Below are 17,382 nucleotides of genomic sequence, written 5' to 3'. Positions count from 1 at the left end.
GGTTCTTCTCAAGTCTTGCTGTTTGCATATGGCGTTTCTTTCCTCTGTTGAGCTACTGCAGCCTCAAAACATGAGCCTGTAGGATTTAGCCTTAATAAAGAGAAAAGCTGCAGAACATTCAATCTGATACTTTGGTAGTGGGGATAACAACACTTTGGATACTATTCTTAGAGTTCCCAGTTAACTTGAGATACTGTTAGCCCTCTGGAGAGCATTCTTAAAGTCTGCACAGAACTATATTTTTCCCCCCAGTGGCTTGCATTCAGATACATAAACGAATAACCATCTCAGTGCAGTTGTCTTAAAGACAAACTGATCCAAAACAGCCTGAGGTTATTAATATTGTAAATCTTTTCGTAAAGATTTGATCTGATTTTCTGTATGAAATAAAACAAAATTAAGCGTGCTGTAGATCTCCCACAACGGGCATAATGGCAAGCAGCAGTTGGCTGTGTTTGTGTGGAATAAAGCCATTCATTACACCCGGCCTTAAGAAGAGCAGATCATTATTGTGTGTTTTATTTATTTTTAAATAACCAACTGAAGTTGAGGTTAGCAAATACCAAATAAATGCCAAGTCGATAATGAGCCATTGATTAATATCATTTGTCTTCTGGAACTGGGAAGATTATTGGAACGTCTTTGCATTCTTTGACTGTCAACCATTAGAATAATAAGAGAACAGTAAATGTTGAAAAGTGGGCCTTCCACAAAACCTACTACTATGGAGAAGGAAAATGATACTTTTTTTATTATCAACTTAGGTAAATCAAGCTTCCTGGTTCCCAGCTCATCATAGCATACAGTGGTACCTCGGTTTACAACCACAATTGGTTCCGGAAGTCTGTACTTAACCTGAAGCATACTTAACCTGAAACGAACTTTCCCATTGAAAGTAATGGAAAGTGGATTAATCCGTTCCAGACGGGTACACGGAGTACTCAACCTGAAGCGTACTTAACCCAAAGTATGAGTGCAATTGGTTCTGGAAGTCTGTACTTAAACTGAAGCGTACTTAACCTGAAGTGAACTTTCCCATTGAAAGTAATGGAAAGTGAATTAATCCGTTCCAAATGGGTCTGTGGTGTTTGTAAACCAAGGTGGTTGTAAACCGAGGCAGTTGTAAACCGAGGTATGACTGTACTCTCCAACAATTTGAAGCCCAAATCTGGGATGCCTTCTTCCCAAATGACACCTTGTTTTTTAATCACACGAGCATGGCAGCCATTTTGGTCGCCATCATCTCACGCTATTTTGCACCGTACTGTCCCCCCCCCCATTGCATGTTTTGTGGTTAACATCCATGCCCCGACTTTCCCATCATGCGCAATGGAGAACTCGTAAGTTTAAATGCCTGACTTTAACATTAATTATGGATTCAGCTGTTACATAAATAGGTTTTCTTTGCATGTCTAAATATTTATAGCTGATGTGGAGCAATATCCATGTTCAAATTGCTTCTTTATTCATTCCTAGAACCAGAATGTTTCCCCCTTCTGCAGCATTACACTATCATATATAGGAAGGAGAAAAAAAATTGCCTGGGATTAGCCTTTGATACATCAGCAGACGACGGGAGCATCAGGACAGTGTGATGAAGCTGGCACAAAGTAACTATAACAATTTAAAAACAAATAGCTTAGAGGACCTTTTTGAGTGGTTTGTTAGACCATAAAAGTCTAATTCTCATACAAGAAATGTCTCCTACATAGCTCATAACCCACTACAAAATGTGAAAAAGAAGAAGGCTATAACCTTTCAGTAACATTATCTGGACCAATAAAGTGTGCTTATGCATTTCATTTTATTTACTAGATCATAATGGCGCCCAGAACATCTGTTTGGTGTTTGCCCTTAAATCTGCCTCTGAAAGGCAGGAAGCTTTCACAGTAACATGTGTCGCAAGAGCTGTGACCCCCAAACTCAAAAGATCTGAAAAGCTTGCTTTCCCCACTGTTCACATGCAAATCTTTTGTATTTTCTGAATGGTTTGGAACAAATTCTGCAGCGGGGAATATTTTTATTCTAATCTTGGGGAGCAATGCAAAGGTTCTCTGCAGTGCATTTGCTTTTAAAAACTTGATTTACACATGTTCCTTACCTGATACGGTTAAAGTTTTAACGAGCTTTCATCTGAGCTTTCAAGTGTGCGATTTGTTCTTAATCAACACACGTCCTTTGTTTTAAGATTTTCGGCCGAGAAACATGCACAGAATTCAATGAGATCTGGAGAGGAAATTGATAGTGTGAGAATACAGAAGGTGAAATATTTTTGCATTAAAATGGGTTTCTGTATTCAAGTCAGATTTAGTAAATAGGATTAAGAAGGGCTTTTTTTCTGTTGAGAACATTATTTTTCAGGCTGCAGGGAAAGCAAATAAAACACGGCTAGAGATAAGAATGTTTTTCATACATATCCATACTTTATAATCACAGGGCGATGGGAAGAACAAAATTACTCTATGAATTGAATACTAAGGAGCTAGCAACTGCATAAGCTCTGTGGCAAACATTTCCTGCCCACATACAAACCTTATCACTCCGGTTTGCTAATTTCTTATGGCTGCCTGTTCACTCACTATTTAGGCAGCCATATATTTGAAACTGGAGTAGCCAACATGGCATAGCTGCCAAGCTATCCCTTTTTTTAAGGGAAATTCCCTTATGCTGAATAGGCTTCCTCATGAGAAAAGGGAAAACTTGGCAGCTATGCAACATGGTGCCCCGCTGGTGTTGTGAGACCACAACTCCCATCAGCCCCAGGCAGCCCTGGCCAGGAGTCAGGGGTGATGGGAGTTGTAGTTCAGCACCAACTGGAAGCCACCATTTTGAATGAGGGAGAAATTTCCCCATTATAATCCTATATAATAAAGTGCAAGTGTCTCTGCGTCCAGATTCCGTGTGTCCCGTTTTCCGCGCTAATGCGCATGTGCCCCAGGGACATAGGGATTGGATGCAGAGACACTTGGAGCGCACGAGAGCGAGAGAGAGACAGACAAGATGGCGGTGGCGGCCGAATTAAGCGCCAGGCGGCGGCCGGATCCGCTCGAGCTTCTCCCTCCCTTCCCAGCCTTCAGGGCTACCTTTCCTGAGAGGGCAGAGAGAGCGCCGAAAGCCGCGGAAGCGTGTGGAGGGGAACGTCCGCTTCCTACAAAGGGGCCTGGTTGCAAACGGAGCCTTGGGGACTGGAGTCCTCCCTCCCCCCCATCCTCCATACTTCCCCCATCGTCCTCTTCTTCTTCCTCCTCCCACCGACTGCATGCTTCCCCCACTGTGGGTGCCAGCGAGCGCTAAGGATCGCAGCGGCGTCGACGGCATGCCTGGCGGCCGCGGGACAAACATACAATGGAGCGCGGCAGGAGCTGGGAGGGAGCGCAGCTGCTTCCGCCCTGGGCTTCCTGGCGGGGCCACCGGCGCTGCGGCGCTCTCTGATGTTGCCAGCGGCCACGCTCCATTGTATGTTTGTCCCGCGGCTGCCAGGCGTGCCGCCGGCGCGATCCTTAGCGCTCACTGGCACCCACGGAAGAGGAGGCCCCAAGCCTGATGCCCTGGCGGAGGGAGAAGGGAGAGCGGCCTGCCAGCCGCCTCTGCCTCTGCCACCTTAGCGTTCACTCCGGGCCACCTCTGTTGGCGGAGAAGGCCGCTCACCGCCCCCAGGACAGCTTCCTGTCGAGGAGGAAGGCGCCGGCAGGCAGCAGCAGGAGGAGGCCGGGCTGGGATCTAGAAGGAGAGCCAGGCGCTGCGAGGAGAAGTTATTTATATTATTTTCATTTTTATTCTTACGTCATCACCATCATCGTTCTCCGTAGCCCTGCCCACGTTCCCACTTTGTGGCCCCTCCCCTCCCATGCCCTGCCCCCCCCAGCTAGTGCCCGTTTACTGAATGGGCTGAATGACACTAGTCATTGATATTAGTCTTCATCTTGCATCGCCAGGTTGAAATCTGTTTAAATGTCATGGATGGTAAAGGAAAACAGAATGATTATTGTGGAAACTTACTTGCTGGATGCGACGGACCTCCCTTCGGACTCTCAAATCCCCCTGTTGCCTTTTATTTCTCTGTGGTGAAGATCGGGACTCTTTTAAACTCCCTTCTACACCAGACTCTTGAGGTCTGCCTAAAATAGAAATCTCCCCTTTCTCTAGGGGTCTTTCAACAACAAGGGTACTCCTATCCAGCTAACGTGGCCAGTTTCAGGCTTGGCTCTGGGTTACTAGGAATAAAGCTCCTTTTTGCCTCACGTCCAGGGCTTCCTTTGCCTAGGGTCCCTCCCTGTTACTGTTACCTCAGCGCACAGGGTAACATTGTGGCAGTCCTGAGCTTTTTCGTCCCTTAACCCCTCTTTTGGCTGACTCCAGGACCTGACTTATCACCTTGTAAGTCTTAGTGTCCCTTGCTTCGAGTTCACCACCTTTTGAGCCCGCCCGCCTTGCTGGATCAAACAGTCGACGATATTTCTCAGCACAACAAGAACTAGGCTTTATTTATTATATAACATAACTGTTTCAGTATTTCATTTGTTTACAGTATGATTTCTTCATTCAGATGTATAACTGTAATTCCTACTTGTTCCTTCCTAACCACCACTATCCTGGCCCCACACCCTCTGCTTCCAGTCACCTTTCTGCCCCGCCCTCTCCTCCTGACCAACGGCTTCTGCCTCCTTTTAAAGAGCGGAATGTCCCGCCTCCCTGCAGCCAACTGTCACTCTAACGGAGTGAGTGTAACTTAACTCTTAACACTCTGGAGATATTCCCAAACTCTTAAACTAAGACCAATCCGTCACACTGGACAAGGCTGCTTTTTTAGAGATTAAGTGAGTGATACTGTAGAAAGTTGCCGCTTTCCCCATAGTGTCCAAATTATGGAATTCTCTCTAGGCATGCTTGCATGACAGTGACACCATTTTGTTTACATTTGTGTGCCAGGCAAAGTCTGTTTCCTCCATGCCTTCCATTGATTTAAATTGAATTCAAGCAGGCAGGTGAGATTAGCAGAAGACAGACTCAGGTTGGTGTAGCAGTAGCGCATTTGTCTGAATGGACTAGCCTTTGTTGTTTATGACCACCTATGTTTAGCATTGCTCCAGGGCACAGTAGGTAGGAAGGAGAGGCGGTTGCCGTGTGTGTGTGTGTGTGTGTGTGTGTGTGTGTGTGTGTATGTGAACAACTACACATAAGTGCAGAAAAAATTGCAAGATGGCCTTTTTTTTTCCTTCAGGAGGGAATTAGAAAAAGAAAAAGAAAATCACAAATTTTCTTTAAAACAACAACAACGCCACACAACCAAACATGTTTCCTGTGAAATTTCAGCTTAGTTTTTAGTTTGAGATAATAATTGGAGGAGAAATGCAGACATTATTTTGAAACATGGTTAAAACCGTCTTGTTCAGTTTAAGACTTCAGGCGTTGCCACTTTAGGCTGTTATTCTTAAATGAGAAGCAAGCTTCACGTCCGGGTAACTGATGGCTTTTTCATTTGCATTGTCAGCTTCTGCAGCCGTGCAATAAACTCAGAAATTTAGCATGGATACGTGCAAACAGACGCACATGTAACAAAAGGGAGAAAATAAAGGAGGGGGGGGGACAAAAGGTTCTTGATAAGTGACAGATGTAACCATTGTTAATTATGAGAGACAAAAAATCAATATACAATGACATTATTCTTTTCAAGTATCATATTACGCTCGTGTTCTGCTGTAAAAAAGAGAGAGAGAGCCTGAATCCCATTTCAAAAGGCATATGCTCATGTTTGCTTAAAACAAAGGGATGGTTGACTTAATGAATTATTTACAGGCATGCAATATGGCAAAAGTATCATTAAGAACTCTCTTCTAAGATCTCCTCTGGCTACTCCTGGCAGGGTGTCAATTTGCTTGTTTTTATTATAGGTGGAAGAGATTATGGAGCTATTTTCTGAAACGAGATGCTGCTCTCCTACTTGTTTTCTATGTCAGCAAAGTCAGGGCAGGCTCAAAACGGCGGCATTGCCACATCACTTATGAAAGACTGATCATTTCCCAGAAGTTTTGACAGGGGAGAAAAACTCCCAAAGGAAATGCGTGACAGATCATGTTTGAAATTCTTGAATGCATGGCGCCAAAGAGATTGAACCATCCATAGAAGAAGTGAGAGGAGACCTTCTTTTAAAAACTGGAGCAGATAGATGTGGATCAGGAAGGGCAGATGCATAGCTCCATATCCTAGCTCCATGTGTTGACTCCAGGGAGGGGAAATTGTAATGCTAGGTGATGGGTGGGGTCCCCGGAACTCTTACTGGGGTGCACAACAGAACAGCCCATGTTTGGGAAACTGGGAAGAAAGTGAAAGGGCCAGTTGGACCAGATGTCTAGAGACCTCACTGTCATCATGCAGTCAGGAGGTCCTGAACCTTCCCATGTTCAGTTTTCCACAGACAACAGTGCATGCCTCCCACCTCTCAACTTTGTTGTTGTTTAGTCGTTTAGTCGTGTCCGACTCTTCGTGACCCCATGGACCATAGCACGCCAGGCACTCCTGTCTTCCACTGCCTCCTGCAGTTTGGTCAAACTCATGTTCGTAGCTTCAAGAACACTGTCCAACCATCTCGTCCTCTGTTGTCCCCTTCTCCTAGTGCCCTCAATCTTTCCCAACATCAGGGTCTTTTCCAAGGATTCTTCTCTTCTCATGAGGTGGCCAAAGTATTGGAGCCTCAGCTTCACGATCTCTCCTTCCAGTGAGCACTCAGGGCTGATTTCCTTCAGAATGGAAAGATTTGATCTTCTTGCAGTCCATGGGACTCTCAAGAGTCTCCTCCAGCACCATAATTCAAAAGCATCAATTCTTCGGCGATCAGCCTTCTTTATGGTCCAGCTCTCACTTCCATACATCACTACTGGGAAAACCATAGCTTTAACTATACGGACCTTTGTAGGCAAGGTGATGTCTCTGCTTTTTAAGATGTTGTCTAGGTTTGTTATTGCTTTTCTCCCAAGAAGCAGGCGTCTTTTAATTTCGTGACTGCTGTCACCATCTGCAGTGATCAAGGAGCCCAAGAAAGTAAAATCTCTCACTACCTCCATTTCTTCCCCTTCTATTTCTCTGATAAGATAACTGCAGCCTGGAAGACCACTGAACTCTGATACAGAGTGATAGCATCATCTGTGCATGTTAGGCTGCATTCATTATTGTCATAAGGTCGTAAGAAAAAGGCTCTTGCTTACTGTAAGCAATAATAAGACGATGGAGCAGGGTTGAGGTACCTGTGGTCTTCCAGATGTTTCTGGGCTACATTTCCCATTGTCCCTGATCCTTGGCCATGCTGGCTGAGGATGATGGGATTTGGAGTCCAGCAATGTTCAGCAGGCCCCTGAAAACAGAGGGAAGCATAGTTGATGGGGATGAGTGTTTAAAAACAGCAGATTTGCAAATGCTGGTCTTTGAAGCAGAACTGAAAACATTGATGATGCCCATGTACAATGATGGCTACATAACAACCACCTCAAATATACTTGTGAGAAGAGTGAGCATTTATTTCAGTGTTTCTAATAACTGTTAGGATCTTTCACTCACAAGTAGGACCCTGGAGACACATGCCTGACTGGCATGATCCCTCCCAATCGTTTGGGAGCTTCAAAAGCTTTCTCCAGCCCGAACATCACAGCGACTGATGCCAACTGACATCAGCACACTTGCGGATCTGCAGAGTTTGCACAATTGCGTAACAGACCTCAGCAACTCAGCATTTGGCTAATCTATTTTATTTACAGTACATATAAACACACATGGAGCACTGCCTCTCTCTCTAGCATCAGGCAGCAAAGAGAATGAACAAAGGACAATAGTCCCGCTTCAGGAAACACAGTAACACAAACATCCTGTTTCCATCACGTCTGACTCTGTGGAATGAAAACATACACCATCATGTGATAGACAACAATCCCATGACAGCAGACAAGGGGAATGAATCTCCAACAACAACATGCTTCCTGGCAGCATGCAGGTCCCCAAATATCTATCAAACATAGGTGATATGAACGATATCTTGGGATCGTAAACATAGATGTGTGTGTCTCTGTCATGCACTAACTTAGCAAGTTGGTATAGCTGGCTTCCTAGTGCTCGGTAAATCTTTTGTACCCCAAAGATATATTACTGCCTGGTTATAATGACTCCTGCCTTCACAGTGCTTCCTTTGGTTCAAAGAGTGATTTTGTTCTAATCAATGTCCGCTCACTATTAATTACTGTATGTGGTTGGCTATATCCTGCACATGATAGACTTTGAATTCTTTCACTAAGTTGGTTTCAAGACTGAATGGGAGGAAGCAGAGGACCCTAATAAACACTGTGGATATATTGTTTGTTCTGGTGTACCTTTGTATTTTAAACACACTTACAAACCCACTTAATGCAACTGGTTATTAGCTGAAGAAGCTAAAGTTGACCTGGCTGAAAGCATTATTTTGAAAATGGCTTTCTGGGTTTAAGTTGTATGTGGTTTTAGCTGTCTGAACTGGGATTAGTAGGAGAATGTTTGAAGAATCCAACAGCAGTATCCTCTTCTTACAGGGAATCTTTGTATAGGATCTCTGGTCTGTTTCAAAACAGACATGTTCTTGACCCTGAAAGAGTATTGGCTTTGTTTATGGGTGTGTGCATTTTTGTGTATCCTTTGTGTATCCTTTTTGTTGAGTACCATTGCTGTTGCTGCTGGAGGTGTGTGGTGTTTCTGTCCCCTGTAATAGACCTAACTCCAATATGTCCATTTCTTCTTGAAGGAGAAGATCCTCTTCTTAAGATGGACCTCCAAGTGGATTGTCGAAGTGAGTCACTTAGAGGTATTTTACAGTTTGGAGCCTGTGATGGTGGAGGTATCACCTTAATAGGAATCAGGTTTGAGTGTCTAGGAGTTTCAGAAAGACTAGAGCTATACCTTCAAAAGCCTAAGGAGAGCAGGGACATTTACAGATGAGCTCTGGCCCCTTCCTGCATTCAAGAACTGCTGAACTACAGCAGCCATGTGCTATTTCATACAAGCCAACTACTTTAAAGCCAATTCCATAATCAAACTGTCCACCCCAAATCCAGAACCGATATAATCAAGTAATTCAATAAACCAGTTTCATATAGTTTGTGGAGATTTCACACCGGAGTAGATAACCTGAACATTAGGGTTGTAAATTGTGCACGGGATTGTTTCGATCACAAATATTTTCCAGGCTTTTGATTAATTCAGGCAACAATATCCAAAGGGAAATTAAAAGGAAGATGATAGACAGGAGTGCAGATTTCTCGTACAAAACCACCCACAAAGTTTGTAAACAAAATGATCTTGTTACATTATTGAGCATCCAATGCCACAGCAGTCTGCCAAACCTTGTTGCAGCCCAAAATGACCTGGTACAGCAGAGGAAATACTTTTTGGATCCATCAGGCATAACACTAAGCCTCTCGACGAGGTTTTCCTTCAGGTTTTTGGGGGGAGGTATGTGGTGAACCCATGACCCACAGGATGTATCTGTTCCCCCCTAGATCCGCAGCCCCCAAATTGCTCATTTGAAAATAAATAAATAATTTAAAAGCTTAAATGCACACATATGGTTTATCAATTGCTCCCATGGGCACTTGCAGTGATGCAAATTGGGATTTTTGGTGAGGCCTCTGAAGCCCCACGCCCAACTTGTCCTTGAAAATAATAACCAACCAAGCTACCGTAGTGTCATCCAACTCCCTGCAATGGTAGCACTTGGGTTGCTAAATTAATGTTGGAAGTAAGGTGCATAACCACCCCTGATAGGGCCTTTTCAGTACTGGCACCCTGCTTATGGAACAGGCTTCCCTATCACCATCTTTGTGGTCCCTTCAGCACCAGATAAAGATCCAGGGGTTTTGTAGTGGGCCTCTCCATTTTTAAAGCTGTGTTTTCAACCTCGGGGTGTTGCATTCTCTCTTTTTGTTGAATTGATTTTGTTGAACTTTGAGTCCATGCTCTCTTTGTTGTTCTTTAGTCGTTTAGTCGTGTCCGACTCTTCGTGACCCCACGGACCATAGCACGCCAGGCACTCCTGTCTTGCACTGCCTCCCGCAGTTTGGTCAAACTCATGTTCGTAGCTTCGAGAACACTGTCCAACCACCTCGTCCTCTGTCGTCCCCTTCTCCTAGTGCCCTCCATCTTTCCCAACATCAGGGTCTTTTCCAGGGAGTCTTCTCTTCTCATGAGGTGGCCAAAGTATTGGAGCCTCAGCTTCACGATTTGTCCTTCCAGTGAGCGCTCAGGGCTGATTTCCTTAAGAATGGATAGGTTTGATCTTCTTGCAGTCCATGGGACTCTCAAGAGTCTCCTCCAGCACCATGCTCTCTAAGGTTTTATTTTATATGTACATTGCTGCTGTTTTTCATTGTAAACCACCCAGAGAACTTTGTGTTATGGCAACGTGTACAAATGCCAAAAATAAATAACGAGGTATGCCTTGAGGTGTGGCTGATTTAGTGTTTGTTCAAGATTAGCTGCATGAAGGATGAGCTTGGGTGCTTAAGGTGAGAATGGGCTTATGATCTAAGGGAAATCTTCGGGTTGTTTATTAGGAGTCGACCTACGTATTTGAATAGAGGGGGGGGAACCCTTTCACATTTATTAAGGGGGAAATGAACTTTTCGTTTCCTCTCCATTCACAATGAACGTCGTATTCAAGTACAGCAGTTTGTAGTTGCCAGTATAAAGACCGTTCTGTGTTCCTGGAAGTCCCAGAGGTTCAGCTTTGCCATTTGTCATTGGCACGCAATGCCTACAGTGGAATAAAGGTATAAAGCTCATTTCCATTTCCTTCTGGAAACCAAAGAAAGAGAGAAAGAGAGAAAATGTGATTGTATTAATAAATGTATTTGCACTTCAAGATCTCTTCGTGGAGTAGAAGAATTTCTGACATAAAAGAGAGAGAGAGAGAATAAATGAGTTGTTCGCTCAGATTAGGTCTGTGTCTCTGAAACACAGTGTGTTAGAATGTTAATTGAGTTTGACATAAGCATGGATATAAAATGCTTGATGCCACTCAACTTACCAGCAGTGAAACTGATTACCAATTATAATCATTCTATGCTTGGTGACAGCATACCAAGATGGAGATGTTGAATATTTCAGTTGGCAATATTATCTGAGTTGTTTAAAGTACTGACTACGTGCCCTGAAACCAATAGAGGTAAGGTAATTGGTATGCATGTAAGAAGTGGCAGCCTGAACACATCACTTATTTATAGACTCTTTTGATGTAGAGGGAGGGGGGAAGTTAATGAAACATGCTTCAAAGACAAATTTACACTCGCCATTATATTATGACAAAGTACAAATGATTGTACCTAAATAACTGTTTGCTGGTGAATAGGGTTCCTTTACCCTTTCATTGAATTGGCCCAATGAAAAAGGCCAGTTATGGGAGACTAGGAAGTGCAGGGTGGGTATTATCAAATTCATCCTTCTTTGTGCATATTGCCTGGCTGGAATGATTAGAGGGAATGGCACGTGACCCGCTTTTGCAAAACTGGTGCCCAGTTTTAGACTAGAACTTCCACCAGCGCCAGCCAGCACAGCTGATGGGAGACACAGTCCCAGATATCTGGAGGGCATCAGGTTGGCGAAGGCGGACGTATGACATTCCTTCCAGTTTGCTCTACAAATTGTTTTATGATCCTCTTAGGGCTCATTCATCAGCAGACAACAACTGGTAGGAAAGCTTGAACTGATCAGAAAACAGGATGCAGGAAGTGACACACTGACCTTTGCTACAAGGCAGCAGGCCAGCTAAATGAGCTTTAATTTAAACCCTTCTGCTGCAAGGATGCTGCAGTCCTTAACAGGAAACAGAATATAAAACCTTAACATAATATTTATAGAATGCTTTGCTTTGTTTTGGCCAGTTCTGGCTATAGCCTGGATGGGATCTTGTTATAATGTCATTGGGCTGCAGACAAGGGAGAGGGGGGGGAGAGAGAGAGATCGAAGCTGTGCTGTGGTTAGCATTCCAAAATGATGCATCAAGTATGAGAGGGAAAGGTACAATATCACCCCCGTTTTGATACAAATTTATTTAAGGAGACTTCTGCTATGCTCTGGATTTCTTTCTGAACTAGGTTCCGTACTTTTCTGTGTATAGGACAAGGTTTTTTATTTATTTCAAATTTATGTTGGAAATTGTTGGTCGTCTTATACATGGATAGTGCATGGGGGGCATGGGATTGGTTGCTGCCACGAGCCGAAGATTGTCTGCAGCTATTGGTCATGTTATTGGTGGCTGTGTCAAGGGCTGGTGTTGATTGGCTGTCGCTGCGGCAATTGGGTGGGCGATTGGCGGTTTCTGGCGGTGAGGGGACAGACGATAGGTGGCTTTTGCGACACGTGTGGGTGGGAGTGTGGGTCAGGCGGGTGAGCTATTTTCATCACACACACCCCCAAAGAAGCTCAACAATGATGGGCAATCTCCCACCATTTCCTAAATTGTGCGAGTGTCTGGAGGCGGTTGGAGGTTGGATGGCAGCTAACAGATTGAGGTTGAATCCTGACAAGACAGAAGTACTCTTTGTGGGAGACAGGAGGCGGGCAGGTGTGGGGGACTCCCTGGTCCTGAATGGGGTAACTGTGCCCCTGAAGGACCAGGTGCGCAGCCTGGGAGTCATTTTGGACTCACAACTGTCCATGGAGGCGCAGGTCAATTCTGTATCCAGGGCAGCTGTTTATCAGCTCCATCTGGTACAGAGGCTGAAACCCTACCTGCCGCATGCTCTAGTTACCTCTCGCTTGGACTACTGCAATGCGCTCTATGTGGGGCTACCTTTGAAGGTGACCCGGAAACTACAATTAATCCAGAATGTGGCAGCTAGACTGGTGACTGGGAGCGGCCGCCGAGACCACATAACACCGGTCTTGAAAGACCTGCATTGGCTCCCAGTACGTTTCCGAGCACAATTCAAAGTGTTGGTGCTGACCTTTAAAGCCCTAAACGGCCTCGGTCCAGTATACCTGAAGGAGCGTCTCCACCTCCATCGCTCTGCACGGACACTGAGGTCCAGCGCCGAGGGCCTTCTGGCGGTTCCCTCACTGCGAGAAGCCAAGTTACAGGGAACCAGGCAGAGGGCCTTCTCGGTAGTGGCACCCACCCTGTGGAACGCCCTCCCACCAGATGTCAAAAAGAAAACCAACTACCAGACCTTTAGAGGACATCTGAAGGCAGCCCTGTTTAGGGAAGCTTTTAATCTTTAAGAAATTAGTGTATTTGAATATTTCTGTTAGAAGCCGCCCAGAGTGGCTGGGGAAACCCAGCCAGATGGGAGGGGTATAAATTATTATTATTATTATTAAATTTTAGGGGGCGTCTTATACACGGGGGGATGTTATGCATGGAAAAATGTGGTATATGCCCTCAGAATGTATGCATGTTGAGGGGCGTGATGTGACATCCTGACATCACATTCATTATGTCGTGTGACATCCTGATGTCACTTGTGTCTGGCTCCACATTCGCCCTGAACAATGGGGAGGCCTTCGCCCTCTAAAAAAGAAAATTGAGGGGGGCAAAAGCGTTTCATCCTTTAGGAGTCAGCGTCTATGATGTATTAGATGAAAGATAGGGAGGACCTTTCATTCTTTTCTGAGCAACTTTCTGGAGGCCACAGGACAAGCAAAAATGAGGGAAGAAATGAAGAGGGAAAGCTGTTGCTGCTGCTTCTTTTGCAGCTACACCTTGAGTGATGTGAACTGCCAATTCTATCTGCAAGCTGGTCTGCAGAGGAAAACAATGTTCGTTTAAAGGGGGGAAATATCTGTTTGCAGGTGCAATTTGACTCTAAGCTGTGCTCCCAAATGGACACCTTCGGCTGATTGGTGCTTGCCAATTGTGATGGGGGAGAAATCCGATACATAAATCGAAACATAGCCATCTTTTTGAAATTCACACTTCTCTGAATTTTGTACTGCAGTTCTCCAGCCAAGCCATTTGCATGAAAACACATATGCTAGGGTAAAACATGCATATAAAAGCATATATTAGTGAATATGATATACGGAAGCATATTATATTAAGGAAAGCTGCTTTGAATAAAACATGTATATTAGGGGGAAATGCATATAAAAATGTTTATTAACAGAAATTTGCACTAAAATGTTTTCATATGGACTATTTGAAAATTGTTTTGAGAATGTAGAGAACTGAATTTAAGATTTGAACAATGAAACACTGAGAGACTTATATAGATTTACCACTCCCTACTTGCCAAGGAACAATTGGGAGCACACTTTAAATACCCAATAGTTCCTTTGCAGCCATGTCTTTACTTGTGTCACACCTGGCATTAAATTATTATTATTATTATTATTATTATTATTATTATTATTATTATTATTATTACCCCACCCATCTGGCTGGGTTTCCCAACAGAATTAAAAGCACAATAGAATCAAACATCTAAAACTTCCCTAAACAGGGCTGCCTGGGAGGCAGGGAGGGTGTTCCACAGGGCGGGTGCCACTACTGAGAAGGCCCTCTGCCATATGACAAAAGGCGTGGGGCAGGTGGTTGTGGTTTGGGGAAAATGTCCACCCAGGCCCAATTAGGCTCCTTTTGCTTCTGTAAGCAAGCAAAAGGAGCAAGCCTTCTATTGTTACTTTGCCGAAGTTGTTAAATTCACAGATTTTCAGTCAAGAAAAAAGGTGGGATGTCTGCAAAGGGTTCTCATGCTTCAACAATCCAACACTGTTACGTTCCCACCCCCTTCCAGGAACAAAATGGAAAGTACCTAACAGAAAGTGCTTTACAAGATTTCATTTAAAAACAAAACAAAACAAAACAGAATGAACACTCCTGTTATTTTTTTTCATTGTCTCCGGCTCTAAACAGTGACACTCTGGAGTACTAAAGAAGGCACTGCCGTTACTGAATTTAATGTGGCTTGATTACGTTCTCACTATAATGCTAAAGCTGTAATTGGAACAGCAGGTGAGTACAGTGTAAGGAGGCACTAAAACTGAAAACCTTCAGTCAGAAAATATATCCGCAAGGACACAAGAAATTCATTAGCAAGTAGGGAAAAGAATGAAAACAAAATTTCTGATATTGTTGTTAAAAGATGAATTAGTTTAAATTAATTAAAATGCTTCCACCCAATTATCCAATTGACATGTTTCATTTTTAGCAAACTGTTAGACAGAAACTACCTATTTCCCCCCCCCCTCCTTCATGAATCACTGCCTTGTCGTGGCGAAGGGGCTTGAATAACTCAGAGAAGCTATGAGCTATGCCGTGCTGGGCCACCCAAGATGGACAGGTCATAGTGGAGAGCTTTGACTAAAGGTGATCCACCTGGAGCAGGAACTGGCAAACCACTCCAGTATCCCTGCCAAGAAAACTCCATGGACAAAGACAACAGGCATATAAAAGTTATGATGCTGGAAGATGAGCCCCTCAGGTCGGAAGGCGTCCAACATGCTACTGAGGAATTGCAGAGGACAAGCACAAGTAGATTCAGAGCTGATGAAGCGGCTGGGCCAAAGCCGAAAGGACGCTCAGTTGCGGATATGCCTGGAAGCGAAAGGAATGTCCAATGCTGTAAAGAAAAAGATTGCATAGGAACCTGGAATGTAAGAACCATGAAGCTTGGTAAGCTGGATGTGGTCAAAAATGAGATGGCAGGAATAAATGTTGACATTCTGGGCATCAGTGAACTAAAATGGACGGGAATGGGCAAATGGGAATGGGTCATCAGTTCAGATGACCATCATATCTACTACTGTGGGCAAGAATCCCGTAAAAGAAATGGAGTGGCCCTTATAGTCAACAAAAGAGTGGCAAAAGCAGTACTGGGAAGCAATCTCAAAAATGATAAAATGATCTCGATACGAATCCAAGGCAGACTTTTTATCTCCCAGAAGTGCAATCTGGATTTTGAAGGGGCAGAGGAACCAGAGACCAAATAGCAAACATGCGCTGGATTATGGAGAAAGCTAGAGAGTTCCAGAAAAACATCTACTTCTGCTTCATTGACTATGCAAAGGCCTTTGACTGTGTCGACCACAGCAAACTATGGCAAGTTCTTAAAGAAATGGGAGTGCCTGATCACCTCATCTGTCTCCTGAGAAATCTCTATGTGGGACAAGACGCAACAGTTAGAACTGGACATGGAATAACTGATTGGTTCAAAATTGGGAAAGGAGTATGACAAGGCTGTATATTGTCTCCTTGCTTATTTAACTTATATGCAGAATTCATCATGCGAAAGGCTGGACTAGATGAATCCCAAACAGGAATTAAGATTGCCGGAAGAAATATCAACAACCTCAGATATGCTGATGACACAACCTTGATGGCAGAAGGTGAGGAGGAATTAAAGAACCTTTTAATGAGGGTGAAAGAGGAGAGCGCAAAATACGGTCTGAAGCTCAACATCCAAAAAACTAAGATCATGGTCACTGGTCCCATCACCTCCTGGCAAATAGAAGGGGAAGAAATGGAGGCAGTGAGAGATTTTACTTTCTTGGGCTCCGTAATCACTGCAGATGGTGACAGCAGTCACGAAATTAAAAGATGCCTGCTTCTTGGGAGAAGAAAAGCAATGACAAACCTAGACAGCATCTTAAAAAGCAGAGACATCACCTTGCCGACAAAGGTCCGTATAGTTAAAGCTATGGTTTTCCCAGCAGTGATGTATGGAAGTGAGAGCTGGACCATAAAGAAGGCTGACCGCCAAATAATTGATGCTTTTGATTATGGTGCTGGAGGAGACTCTTGAGAGTCCCATGGACTGCAAGAAGATCAAACCTATCCATTCTGAAGGAAATCAGCCCTGAGTGCTCACTGGAAGGACAGATATTGAAGCTGAGGCTCCAATACTTTGGCCACCTCATGAGAAGAGAAGAATCCTTGGAAAAGACCTTGATGTTGGGAAAGATGGAGGGCACTAGGAGAAGGGGACGACAGAGGATGAGATGGTTGGACAGTGTTCTCGAAGCTATGAACACGAGTCTGACCAAACTGCGGGAGGCAGTGCAAGACAGGAGTGCCTGGCGTGCTCTGGTCCATGGGGTCACGAAGAGTCGGACACGACTAAACGACTAAACAACAACAACCTATTTTTTAATCTGGTGTGCTCAAATTTCATTTTCCTGGCAGGAAAGCAAGAAATTCACCTTCCTCACACAGTTAATCCCCTGGAATTTACTGGATTCATTGTTAGACATCTTGAGCGAGCACAATTAACTCTCTTTTGGGGAAGATTATTACTGGAAGCCCAGTAAGTAATCCAGTGCATGACATCAGCCATTGCAAGGAAGATGTGAACAGAATAGGAAATGGGTTTCAAGTATTAAATCCCCTTATTTTGTACATTTAAAGGTTTAATCGGAAATGTGCAGGTAGACGAA

The sequence above is a fragment of the Zootoca vivipara genome, chromosome 11 (genome assembly GCF_963506605.1).
Source record: "Zootoca vivipara chromosome 11, rZooViv1.1, whole genome shotgun sequence".
Taxonomy (NCBI): Eukaryota; Metazoa; Chordata; class Lepidosauria; order Squamata; family Lacertidae; genus Zootoca; species Zootoca vivipara.
Note: the sequence above shows the minus strand (reverse complement) of the source record.